The following is a 13,374-nucleotide window of genomic DNA, read 5'->3' as shown; positions in this document are numbered from 1 at the left end:
TTGAGTGAGTACATCCATACAGACACGCAGACCCAAATGCTGGGGGGAGGATTGCTGCTAAGTTGATCTATTTTTCTTTGACCAAATGCACCATTATATACAGACCTGCAGATCTGCCTTAGGCAGCCTGTACAGGTGCTTCATTACATTTGATTTTCCTCTAGATCAATGTAAACTCCCAAGAACCAATAACTCTGCCTATCCCATTCCATCACTGACCAACTTAATACTTTGCACTTCAAAAAACATCTAAGAAACATCTCAAGTTATCACTACCACTGCACCTTCCTCATACATCTCTCCTTTATCCCTTTTTGAAAGATTCCTTTTATCTGCTTTTAACAACACGAATACAAGCTCAGGAGCATGATTCAGCTCTCTGTATTTGTGCCAGTCTGACTCATGGCAGTTCTAAAGAAGCTCAACTCCACCACTCGCTCTTTGCTTCAAGGCTCCAGGACTGAAATCCTGTGGTCAGAACCAGCCCTTGGAGCAGCTTACTCAGCAAAGCAAGCAAATAAAACGCTCAGATTCATGATGCTGAATTATTTTTGCTTTTTCCTTGCTTTGTATCTCAGCATATGGACATCTGTTTATCTCCACTGATTTAATTTACGAATTTATACAGCGGCAGTAGCACAGCACTAAGATAAACCCTCTGTTTTAATAAAAAGCAAATCTAACAGAGGATGTGATGAAGTATCTAGTGTTATTCCATACAGCTGGAAAGAAGATTGAACAGTACGGAGTTTGCTTCTGAAATATAGTGGCAATTTAAAAGTCTTTGCAATTTGATGGCTCAAAGTTTTGTGCATCATTCAACTGTGTCTGGCAGTTTCAGTATCCTTTGGGCACCATGGAAATATAAATACAACACGAAAACAGGAGAGTGGTTTCAACAGTTGTGGGACAGAATAGCTCCAAGCACTAACCTTAATAAATCTTTTAAATCCCAAGTTTTGAATATCTGAAAATTCTGCATATTCAACAGTGAGGTTCAAAGCTGATCAAATAGAACCAAGAATTCGTTTGATGCTTCATACCTGGTGAAAATCAGTACACCCCCAATTTATCATTGATTATTTAACATATTTCTTCCAATTCCTGGCTCTGTTCGGATATTAAACATGAGAAATGCCCTTCAGTGATGCCATCCTATAGCTAGCTGATGCTGCTCACCTGCAATGTCATGTGAATGCGACCTGCTTTCAGAGGTTCTAACAAATCAGTTTTATACAGATGAATCCTGTCCTTCATACCTTTGATATGCAGAAGTTGTACACAGCAAAGGGGAAATCTGGCAGCGAATTTCTATTGCTCAAGATCTGATCTCAGTGCACAAAGCAAAATCCTGAGATTAGAAAAATGCATTTGCTTCTGGGAAATATTCCACATGCATGAACATGTTGGGAAGACAGCTTCTCTTGGCACAGGATTGTGATCTGTATCTGCAGCTCTTTGTTCAGAAGCAGAAAAAAAAGTGAAGTTAGGAGGGAGAGACTGGAGATAGCATGGGTAAAAGGCCCAGCACTTTCTTATACAACTCCAAAGCAAAGATGACTGAACTCTGCCTGTCTCCTCAGACTGAACAGTCCTGTGTAACAAGCTGAACAGCTGAAGGCTGGAATTGGGTCAAATACTGGGCAAAGAGAAATCTGAGATAATAGATTCCCTTGCCCTAGGCTGACCACAGTGTGTTATGAGTGGTGATAACCTCGAGGTGCTCCTCTTCTCATCCAAGATTCCCGGCCCCTGCCAGCTCTAGCCTCTCCCCATCTCCAGCTTGTATAACTTGCTCTCACCCTTGCAAAAGTAGGAGACCCACAGAAGCCATTCTCCAAATAAGCCCTCAGGAATCCCTTAGTCATCTAATAAAATCTCTTACGACCCATTTAAGTGAAGAAGAGCAGATGACAGAGTGTTGCTGTTTGCTTTGATGCATAATCAAAACTGGAGCAGAAGATAGTTGAAATGAAGACTTTCAAGGATTAGTTTGTGCCAGGATTCTACCTGATGATTCCTAAAGGATGATTAATCAGAGCTGACAACCTTCTAGGGAGTCACCCAACTCTTTTTAAGTGATGCAAAATAAAAAGGGGCAAATTTTTCACCATTACTTTGAAACTGAACCCACAAGCTTTATAAATATTGACACTTGCACATGAGATTATCACACAAGGGTGATCAAAATTTCTCACTGAGAGGCTCAATCTCCACCCATATTGATTTAAGAATGCACGTTTGCTAGCAGACACACATACCTGCTGGACAGGCTTCTTGAGGATCATCCTCAGCTATGTTCCATAACCTCTGGGTATCTCAAGCGCTAGGGTGAACTGGGAAACAAGAATCGGGAAGGGGACCTCTCATAACTGCCCCATGACAGCATCCCTCAAAGTGTCCCTAAAGGTCAGAGACATATTGGGCATCACAGAAGTGCAAACGCATCAGTCCCCACCAGTTCAGCTTCTCCAAAGTAAGGGAATGGGAGCAAACTGGAGCTGCCGCATGCAGGAGTTTATATTCCCAAAGAGTGGCTAACTACCTCTCATTGCTGTCAGGCTCCCAAATGCCAATGATTTGGCAGCAATTAAGTGACTCAACCCCCACAGCCAGGAGTGGTAGCCGATTTCCTTATCCTAAAGACAATTAACAACCATCTTGAAATCACCATTTTTTTCTTAAATAGCTGATGATAACAGCTTCACTCCAGAGATGAGTGCTCCAAGTCACTGCCCTGACTCTAAATATCTGCAAAGTCAGGTAATAACCAGGAAAGCACCTGTACCTAATCAGCTCCTTCTGAGCAGAAACCATTTGTTCTTCTGGCATCTTGACCCTATGTTCTAAAAAGCCCAAGGAGGCACACACAGCACATCAGAGATCTCCCCGTACCCAACAAGTCCCAAGCCCAAGCTGGAAGCAACCTGATGAAACACACTGAAACTGGTCTTCCCAAAAGGTTTACAAGCACAGATGGTTTGATCAATATGTGCTGCAACTGGCAAAGTTGTTTCATCTGCTTTTGGCACCGCTAGATCGGGAATTATTTCCATATTATTCTCTTAGTTGTTAAACCAAGGTTTTAAGGGAGGAATAGAAGGGGAGAAGCGGGGGGAGCATGAGTCTCTCGTGTTAAATTCACCTCATGTGCAAGCACATAAAGCCAGAGAAGTTTGCTGCCTCATGCTGTGAGTGTACGTCTTGGTTTTTGGCAACGGAACAAAACCCTGGAAGCAGTCTGGAGGCTTTCACATGTTTTGCTGCTTGCTTTGGCTACCGTCGGAGCATCCTGAGCCCTGTGCTGGCTTTGCAGAGGTATGTTTTGCAAGGCATTTTTTAGAAAATGTTTGCAATGAAAATAATTTAGGTTGTCTCTCTGCCTCCTTAAAAAAAAAAAAAATGTTATTTAACAAGCTGATTTTCAAATTGTTCAAATAAAGAAAACCTGCAACCTTATCTGCAATAAAGTCAGAGCAAGCTGCTAAGATAAATCCTCTGCATGCCTCATATTTTATTGATAACAGCACAGATTCTCTCTTGTGTGATTTTCTAGGATACAAAATGCATTTGGGCTCTGGATCCTACCTAAGGAGGTCTGGGAGCCTTCTTGAGCCTGATGGCACACTGGGCACTGCGTTCCCCTCTTATTCCAGAGCTTATGAGGCAGCAGACAATGATGGGGCTACGACCCAACGCTCATTCTGTTTCTGAAGTTAATTTCACAGCCTGTATTGATTTCTCTGCCGCCTTGGCTAAGCTGCTTCCGGTCTATTTGCAAGTTATGCAAACTGAAAAGTTTTACATTGCTTTCTGGTGTTGTATAGAATACATTTGCTTCCTGCTTTCTTAAGTGCCTGCAGTGTAAACGGAGCTGTTGACTCCAGTATTCGTTGGCCCCAGTGCTCTCCCAGAGCTGCCCAAAGATGTAAAGCATGGCACAAAGGGCAACAGGGCTGAATTTGATTGCTCAGGGCCCTTGCTCACAGTCTGATGGAAATATGGGGTATGATCTACTTTCCCTTACTTCAAAACAGCCTCAAACCACCAGCTCTCGGACGAGCCTCCTTTGAGACTCCCTGATAATGAACTTCAGTAAGTATTTTGCAATCAAAATGAGTCTTGGTATTTCTGAAAGACGCCAGATTCATGCCAGCACATCTGCTGAGGCTGAATGACTGATTCATCTGGGCAAGTCACCGTGCCTCTGTTTCCCCCTCCTAATAAAATAAGGATAAAAATTAAACCTTCAGTAGACTGATGTGCTCATCCTAGCTCCAGATCTTTCTGTTTTCTACAGATATCCTTCAACACAGGAGAAAAAGAACACTTATTTTTTTTCACTGCTGTCGTTCTCATCTGCTGTTCATCAAAGTGTGGACTGCAGGATTTTGTTTATATTGATAGATGTTTTATCTTTAGGAAAGAAATAATACTTTGGAACATGAAAAATATGGAGAACAGAAGGAAAGAGTGAAAGGGAATAGGGGAGAAAAGCTAAAACAGTACACATTATTAAGAAGAGTGCTAAAAGAGCTTATTCTAACCCTAGATAATAGTATGCATGAAACAAAGTAAGCCCCAGGAGCTTTTACCATGTATCAGCTACATGAAAGAAGACCTGGAAGATATCACTGAATGAAGCAGGTAAGAGACATGTGATTGTCAGAGCTTTAATTCAATTAGATCTTGAGCTGATGAAGGACAGTTAGGCAGATAGTGTGCCAGCAAGGGAGAATGGACTGAGTAAATGGTCTCTAAAGTATGTAACAGAAAGTGACCAATGGCGTGTAAAAAATAACACAAGGGCAACAACAGAAGACTGTCTTTGTTTCCCCCAAACCTGTTGAAGCTATGGCATGTTTTATGCATTAACCTCTCTGTATCATGAGCAGCACTGGGCCAGACAGTACGAAGGTGATAGGTCACTGAAGCAATAAAACAATCCTTTATTAATGTCTGTGCTCCAAAAAATGCAGCCCCAAATTCCTTCCAGATACTCAACTGGCTGATGGGAGTTTTATTTGTAGATTAAACCATAGAGCAAACTGCAGCCCTTATGTCCTCTTAAATCATGCAGCCTCCTTGGAATGACTACAATTCTCTCTGAGTTGCATTACCCAGAGTTTGTAAATGTCTGGAAGGCATAAACCACTAATGCATGTAATTTCTCTTTTCCCTCCTGCCATTTCTCTGGCTTTCCCACACAGATCGCTGCTTTCTCCCAGCCACTTCAAGAATGGGATATATTTCTGTCTCAGAAACCATGCACTATCTCTCCAATCCAGGGAGTCAGATTACACTGAGATTTAAAACATATTTCCTTGCTGAACAAATCAGATATTCATTTCGCTTCTACAAGAAGACATCTGCGTCCAAACCAGGTGTGACTCAGAATGGTCACCTCCAGATTTTCCCTCAGGGAGAGTTCAAAGGCTTTGGACACAAGTTATTGATCACTGTGTAGCGCCACGATGCACACATGGCAAAGAGCTGGGAGGGTGATTGAGGTGGGTTATCACATCCCTTTGAATAACATCCTTGGATGAGTTCTGCAGGCCCCCAACTGCTCAGCACAGAATCATAGAATCACTTAAGCTGGAGAAGGCCTTCAAGACCATCAGGTCCAACCATCAACCTGACCTACCGAGTCCCGTCACTAAACCATACATATCCCTTAATGATTTAGTGCTATTTTCTTATAATATTCCATAGTGGTCCTAGTGGTATTTCTGGATCTTAGTGTAAAGATCGGATAGGAATATGGAAGGTTCCTCCTGCAGCAGAAGTGCTGAGCCATCCCAAACCTGCTCAGCACTTGTGCTCTGCTCCAAATCGCTGCTGTCGGATTCACTTTGCATGACATCCTAGCACCAGTCCCCAAAGAAGTATCTCGCAAAGAGCAAGCATGCTACTTTCAGGTACCTGTGAGTTATCAGAATATTCAGATAGCACTTCTTTTTGTAGCTTCTTTTAAAGCAAGGCACTCAAAAAGCCTGAACACCAAAGCCAAACCAATCTGGGCCACTTCACCTTTAATTTTCTGGCTCTACAGCTCACTAATACAATGCACACTGTATCAAAAGGGAGATTGCTTAGTTCTGGGTATATGGATGAATTTTTTGCATAAGCTGTACCTGGAGCTCTCAAAGCCATTTTCCAGTCACCCGTGTGAGGGGCTTAGCATGAACTCAGGCAGCGCATCTTATCCTCACTTAATGCAAACACCCATCCCTCTCAGAGGCAAGTGCATCCAACACCTCCTACTAGTCACCAAAGCCGTGCTTCCATGCAAGAGGTTTTAACTGCCACGCTGAAGTCACTCACATCTTTGAATAGCCCAACTAATAATTACGGTATGAAATACCAGCAGCAAGGCACTTTCTGCTCAGCTACATATTCAGATTGATGCCAATAATAAACTAACAGTTTTCTTAGATATCTCTGTGTGAGACTACAGCTACCTCAGAACTTATTGTTGCAGCTTTAAACAACACATATGTTCTGCTTCAGGCTTAACCTTCAGAAAGTGTTGTAACAAGAAATGGACTTCTCTTGATTTCCCATGCTGTTTACTTGTGAAAAGCAGATGGCTCTGAGACTGGCTGTCTCTCCAAGAGTTACGAAGAAAGTAATTGCATGGCTCACATGGGCTGAAACCATGTAAGGATGCAAAATCTAGGTGCTTTCCAAAACTCACATTGACCATCCTTAACTTCTTCCTTCTATAAAGGTGATTCAGAAATGTTAAAGTAACAGGGCTGTTCGGATTGCTGCTGGCTGGGGCAGACAAAAAACATTTTTTGTCCCTGTCTTCGGAAATAAACAAAAACGATACTGAAGGTGAATAAGAAAGGAAAGCAAATGTTACCCAAGGTTTCTGATTGATTTGGTTGGTGTAAACGTGGCCCTATCAAGCACACAGGAAGCTGTTTCCAGTGAGTTTCATAAAATCATTAAGGTTGGAAAAGACCACTAAGATCATCTAGTCCAACAGTTTCTTTGCTCCTGAATCTTTTTGCCCATCTTCCCTGGGCCAGTAACCTGCATCCACGCATTACAGCTCTGGCTTTTGAACCCTTACAAATCCCTCTGTAGGATTTTGACGCTGCTCACAGTAAAGGAAGGCACTATGTGTAGCAGTGCACCTCCTGCCTGGCATTTCACATGCCTCTGCAGCCTGATAACAAGTGAGTGCCCGTGTGCCAGCAAGTTCCTCCGCCTGTTTGTTTTCTTACCTGGGTCTCCTGTGGTGGATAAACACTGAAGTGGCACAACTTGTTCTGCGTGAAGCAATGAACTGGCCTGGACTGGTGTTTGCTAACAAATCCTTGCTCCATTCATTTCCTGCTTCCTCCTTCTGTTACAAGAATTCCACTCTCCTAGGGCTCTGTATTTCTTTCGTTTTTAACTGTTTTGCTTAGTTTTCAAGCAACACACAATATTTCTCAACGCACCATGTTTCTTCAAATCTCTGCCTATCGCAACTAATCACTTAATTGTGGGGAGCTGGAGATACCAAGCATTCCAAATGAGCTTTTCCAGGTACCCAGCAACCTCGCCCTGCCAGGTTTCCCAACTGCACTCAGCTAGGTGGAACGAATCCAAGTGGGTTTGGCAAGCCAGCTGCTCCCACCACCTACACACACACACCTACTGGTACTTCATTTGCTGAGCAGCCCTTTCTTCTCTCCATTGTCCCACCCACCACGGTTGCTTGGCCAGGAGGGGAATTTATAGTTCAGCAGTTCAAAGGAAAGCTCATCCATCCTGCACTGAGAACTGCAGCTGGGGCACGTCTGCCCTGCCCCAACTTGTTTGGAGCGATTGGGATGCTCCAGCATGGAGCTCCCAGCTGAAGAGACACATGGAAGCCCTCCTTCAGTCCCACCAAGCAGCTCCTGGCATTATAAAATGAGCAAACATCTGCAAGAATTCTGCATAGATCTGAAGGAGATTTGGCTGCCAGGCAGCTGGGAGCCAGTAGAATCACAAGACCATTAACATTGGAAAATACCTCTCAGATCATCTAGTCCAACCCCAGCCCCACCATGCCCACTGATCACGTCCCTCAGTGCTTCAGCTCCACGTTCCTTGAACATCTCCAGGGATGGTGACTCCACCACCTCCCCGGGCAGCCTGTGCCAGTCTCTTGGCTTTTTCAAAATGACACAATGATACCATGCAAGCTCTGTGGTGCTAAATAAAGCTCCAGTGAAGGAGATAAACAAAATAAAAGCAAAGGCCTTCTGCATCACAAATACCTCTAGCATTGTAAGGACTTATTCTTCTTGGAAGGGACCTTAAAGCCCATCTCGTTCCAACCCCCTGCCACAGGCTGGTTGACCCCACCAGCTCAGGCTGCCCAGGGCCCCATTCAGCCTGGCCTTGAGCACCTCTACACCCACAGCTCCTCTGGGCAGTCTGTGTCGCCCTCTGAGTAAAGAATTTCCTCCCCCAACATCTAACCTAAATATCCAACATTTCACTTTAAAACCATTCCCCCTTTGTCCTACGAATATTTTGTTTTCTTCCACCTCAGAAGAAAACGGAATGCAAACACAAGTTAGCATTTCTGGAGAACCAACAAAAACACCTTTCTGCCTGCAGCATCTCAGCTGCCTTTCTGCAGAAACCGGCTATGGAAATGAGCTCCCTGGAGTCCTGCTGACGCTATCCACTGTCAAGGCACACAGTGATGATCTGACCTGATAAAGGTGCTTTTCTTTTTTTTTTTTTTAACTGACAAGGCAGCGCTCGTTTCAGCAGGAAAGTAGCGGTGTTAAAAAGAAAAAGGGCAAGAGTAAAAGGAAGAAATACTGATACTGTTTTTCTTCATCAATAGTGGAAAATAAAAAGCATATACAGGTGGAAAAATCTGTCCTTCCTTCTATCCCTCGGAAACCTTGTAAACATGTGAGGCAAACTCACCATTTCAGCTGGTAGGTAGCCAAAATGCTACTGATGGAAAAGTTGTGTCCTGGTCCTAAAGTTTACTGTCCTTCCCAGAAGGTTCAGGTATTATCCTAAGACGAGACGTGTTGCAAGAAACAAGCACAAGAAAGTCAGAGCCCTGCATTCTGCCACCTCTCTCACTTTGGCTTTGAAATAAATGCAGCTGGAACAAAAGGAAGGAGCAAATAAAGTTTGCTATGCGACTGTGATACCTGTTCAGTTTCTGGCACTGATGCTCCCTGCAAAGGGCACTCAACCACAACTTCTATACAAGCCCATAGGATGAGAAAAAAAGAAGCTCCTCAGCAGCGACAGAACTGACTGAAGCAAGGTTAGATTTCTTACAACCTCATTTTATCTCCTGCCTTATCTGTAATTAGCTTCTGTGAAATGCTTTGAGCTTTATTTTTCCCTTATCTGAGCTGACACACTTGCGGGGCAGCCCCTGGATGCAAGGGGTAAGGAGAACCTCAACCTGCTCATCATTTGGTTTTGGCTGCATTAAACATGACTGTAGTCAAGCACTTCTTGAGAACTTTAAGATTAATGTCATTTGTTTTGGTCAACAAGCTAAGTCTATTCAGCTTTGGTTCAGCTCAAGCTATGATTTTCCAAAGAAAGTGACCAACTTTCTCTCAACAGCTTGCTTCTGGAATGACCTGGGCGATAAATACATGTCTGTGTAACATGAGGAGCTTCAGGGAGCTGTAAGGAAGGGTTTATGTACCAGACCAATCTGAAGCTGTGAGGTTGTTTTGTGGTGTGAAAATATGACCCGTTTGGTTAGTTTCGGTCCTCGGCACGTTGACAGATTTCCTTTCATAAAAAGTATCAAGGACAAAATGAGATTTTAATTTGTGACAAAGAGTTGCACAAAGCAATTTGCAAAGGAAAGATCCGAAACAATTCAGCACCAGCCCACTTCTTCCATTTTTTTTATTACTGCTATCTCTAATTACAGGCATGAGACCCAGGTAATAAGTGGGTTACATTTTCTACTAAGAAAATGATGTGTATAATTATAGGCACATGTTCAACTGAGATATTGTGGCATCCAGTGCTTCCACAAAGATGATAATTGTCAACCTTTGCACTGTAATTAAGTCTAAATGAGAATCCTAATCGCTTTCCAAATGAGCAAACAGTAAGCCTATCTTGATTGGTTCTGTTTGTCAATGAATGAAACTGATTTACTCTATGGGTTAATTAAGTTTTATAAAAGCACATACCCCCCTCCCCCCTTTCCTCAAAACCCACATCGTCAGCAAATATTTGAGCTAATTAGTCCTATATTGTTTTAGTGCTGTGTGATAGTATTACCTGTATTATCCTATTAGGAGCCCCGGTTTTCTGCAACTTTGATTTCACATTTCCCCCTTGAAGCGACTATGTCGCCTTTGATTCACCTGTTTTTTGGGTTTGTGGCCTTCTCTCCCTTTTGATGCTTGTGATTTCAGCAAGGGTCACAAACAAAAGAGGATGCTGTGCAGTGTGATGCTTAGCTTTCCTTAAAAATGCGCTTTATGCCTAACCATGCCATAACAGGCTCAGTGTAAGCCATCTCATCTCACTGGCTTTCTTTTCACTGCTATTCATGTGGGATATTTTCCTACAAAGTGCCAGTCAGCCAGCCCAGCAGGACTCTGCTAAGCACAGACCACACAGGGAGATCCCAAGGATGGCTGATGCTATGTTTCATCCTGGGTAAACCTTCAAACTACACAAGATGACCAAAACCAATATGACTCACTCTTACCTCCTGTTCCCACATTCAGCTCAACACAACCATCCAATAAAGTTAAAGAGATCATTTAGTGGGCATGGTGGTGATGACTTGATGGTTGGATTAGAGTATTCTAGTGGTCTTCTCCAACCTTAATGATTCTATGATTGTAACTCTCCATCTGATTTGCTCAATTTCAACAAAGACAGCAATTGTATTTAAATAGGCAGTAGGAGAGTTGGGAAACTTCTGCAACACTTCAGTCAGGCCTCCCAGGGTAGGCATGCATGTGTCCTGAAGACCCCAACATCACTTCTGCTAGAAGATGACACAGTGCAGGGATGGAAAAAGAAAAAATTTGGATACATTCATCACCAATCAGCACAGATACACAAAGTCAGTGCATACATACCGACTTACGATAGGAGAAAAAGTGTTTTGTTTCTCTCTTGTTTCTGTTCCCTCTCCTCTTTCCCAACTCAGTTGTTTGCCCTCAAGAACATATTTATTCTTCCTTTCAAGAAGGACTCGAGCTACAAAATAAATGCCGAGTAAAATGTTTCCAATGCACTTGCCCAAATAAAATGATTTGCGCAATTTAGTGGAAAAAATCACGGAGCTGAAAAAATATATGTGCTTCCTGTGGCGAGAGCACCTGAAAGGCAATGAAATTCCATTACCTGAAACAAGCCCATAAACAGCATTACAGAGCAGCCACTTGTCAGTGCTAGATGCTATTTGTGGGAAGCCACTAATTGCAGCTTTCATAAAACGGTTTGACTCCCTTCCAGGCTGATGCACAGTGCATTCCAAGTGGGTGATTTAGAAGCTGCAGAAAGCCAAATGCCCCAGCCACAGGGGAAGGCTGCCACACTGGCACTCCCTACGGAGAGCTCCTCAGCTGAGCAAGACATTGGCCACTTCATGACAGATGCCTTCCTTGCTGTCTATGTCTCTTCCTCCGTCACAACCGCTACGAAAACCAGGAACCCGTGGCAGCAGGAATGGTAGAGGACATTGTAAGGGTAGCTTCTGTCTCCAGCACATTCCTGGGATTTACTATTAGATGAACACTAGGACAACTAAACTGTAATTCATCTGTCTAAACAGAAACAGTTGATGTCACTTCAGACACACTCCCCAAGGCTTCACTTCACTAACAGAAACAACGCATGACCTACAGGAGACTTCCTCCTTCCTGGAAAGGGGACCTGGAGGCCATCTAGAGCATCCCAAACAGTTTCTAATGTATACAGTTAGGCTACAGAATCACGGCACAAACGAGTTGCTCATGGTCATACAATGAGCACATAGCAGAAGGAGATTTTTCCAGCGTAATGCTTTAGCGAAAGACCTTTCCTCCTATTTGCCTTTCTTCCAACATAACATATATATACCAAAAAAAAAAAAAAAAAGAAAGAAAGAAAACGAAATTTAAGTCAGACTTTTCATCCCCATTCTGAATCCAAAACATACATGCTTTGTTTCTGACCCGATCGTTGCTTCATATTTTGCCTTGTGAATCTATTCAGATGACACAATAGGACAAGCTTGATTGGCAAGTGGGAAAATTGGCACTCAGAAGTGTGATTCATCAGGCCTTTCAGAGCACACAGAGAAGACAATCTGCTGATGTTTGGATAGTTTGCATGTTCTTATCTCAATGGAACTTGTTCACACAAGCCAGGTTTGATTTTATGTTATCCTAAGCCTTGCCCTATACTTGTCCTAGTAGCTGAAAACAAGTTATTTTAGCCAAAGGCTCCAAAACCCTCACTTCTTTTTTAAAATAAAAATAAACTGATCAGTGAATTAAAAAAAAGAGAGAAAGAGAGGGAGAGAAAAAAAACACAGAACAGTATTTTCAGTGGCTCATGAGCTGGAAAATCAACAGTTTTTAATGAGGAAAAAAAAACGATTAAGGCCATGCAGCAGCTGAAAAAGCAAGCACTTATTAAAACAAAATATTTAATGATCACAACCATTCAATGGTTGGAAAAGCATGTTCTAATGACCACGTTTAATAATGTTTAGAGCCACCCAGGGCCTTGAAAAGCAACTTCTTACCTAACTTTGTAGAGCTGCTGATTTCAATAAATGACATGCAGTTTAACCCGCATGTAGGGGATTAGATTCCATTCCACTTCTGGAGAGAAAAAGGTTAAAAATCCTCTGCTTCTAACTGAGGGAATTTTGAGACAGGTAAAAGGGAGAGGAGTGAAGGAGCCAGTGCTGCAGGAGAAAGAGAGCTCAGCACTGTTCTTCCCAGCAGGGAATTTCTGGCATCCCAGTAAGGGCAATGGAGAACAACCACAGATTTTCTATTGCCAGGAAAAGAGGTGAGATTGTGCCACGCAGGCATTTCCACCTCCATCTTCACCAACTGAATGCTCTGGAGATGATAACTGGGAAAAGGGGCCAGGGGCAGACAAAGCATCTCCAAGCATACTGCAAAATAAGGTTTTGTTCAGCGTGAAAATAATATCTTGCCCTGAGGAGACATCGTACATTTATTCCAAAGTTCATATTGGCATAGAAGATGATATTTGATGGAAAACTGTCTTATTTTAACTGTTTTCTGCTCAGAGGTGGCCTGTCCATATTGAAAAAATGCTCCCAGTTATAGGAGAGCCAAGGTGCTGCAACTCAGTCCTCTTCGGTAGCGTGACCACCTTCAGTTTGAAACACTACCACAA

At 42.9% G+C, this 13,374-nt stretch overlaps 1 protein-coding gene across 1 annotated transcript in view; it reads right to left on the bottom strand.

Moving 5' to 3' along the window:
- The window catches only part of MCTP2 (multiple C2 and transmembrane domain containing 2), a 184,648-nt gene extending 175,533 nt beyond the window's left edge, over nt 1-9,115 (bottom strand). Inside the window, exon 1 of the mRNA XM_085234346.1 lies at nt 8,932-9,115. The gene's annotated coding sequence lies outside the window, so the exon portion shown is untranslated. The remainder of the gene's footprint in view (nt 1-8,931) is intronic.
- Nucleotides 9,116-13,374: the final 4,259 nt, after the last annotated feature.

Source organism: Meleagris gallopavo, chromosome 12 (genome assembly GCF_905368555.1).
Source record: "Meleagris gallopavo chromosome 12, MGAL_WU_HG_1.1, whole genome shotgun sequence".
Taxonomy (NCBI): domain Eukaryota; kingdom Metazoa; phylum Chordata; class Aves; order Galliformes; family Phasianidae; genus Meleagris; species Meleagris gallopavo.
This window is presented reverse-complemented; position numbering and strand designations above follow the sequence as displayed.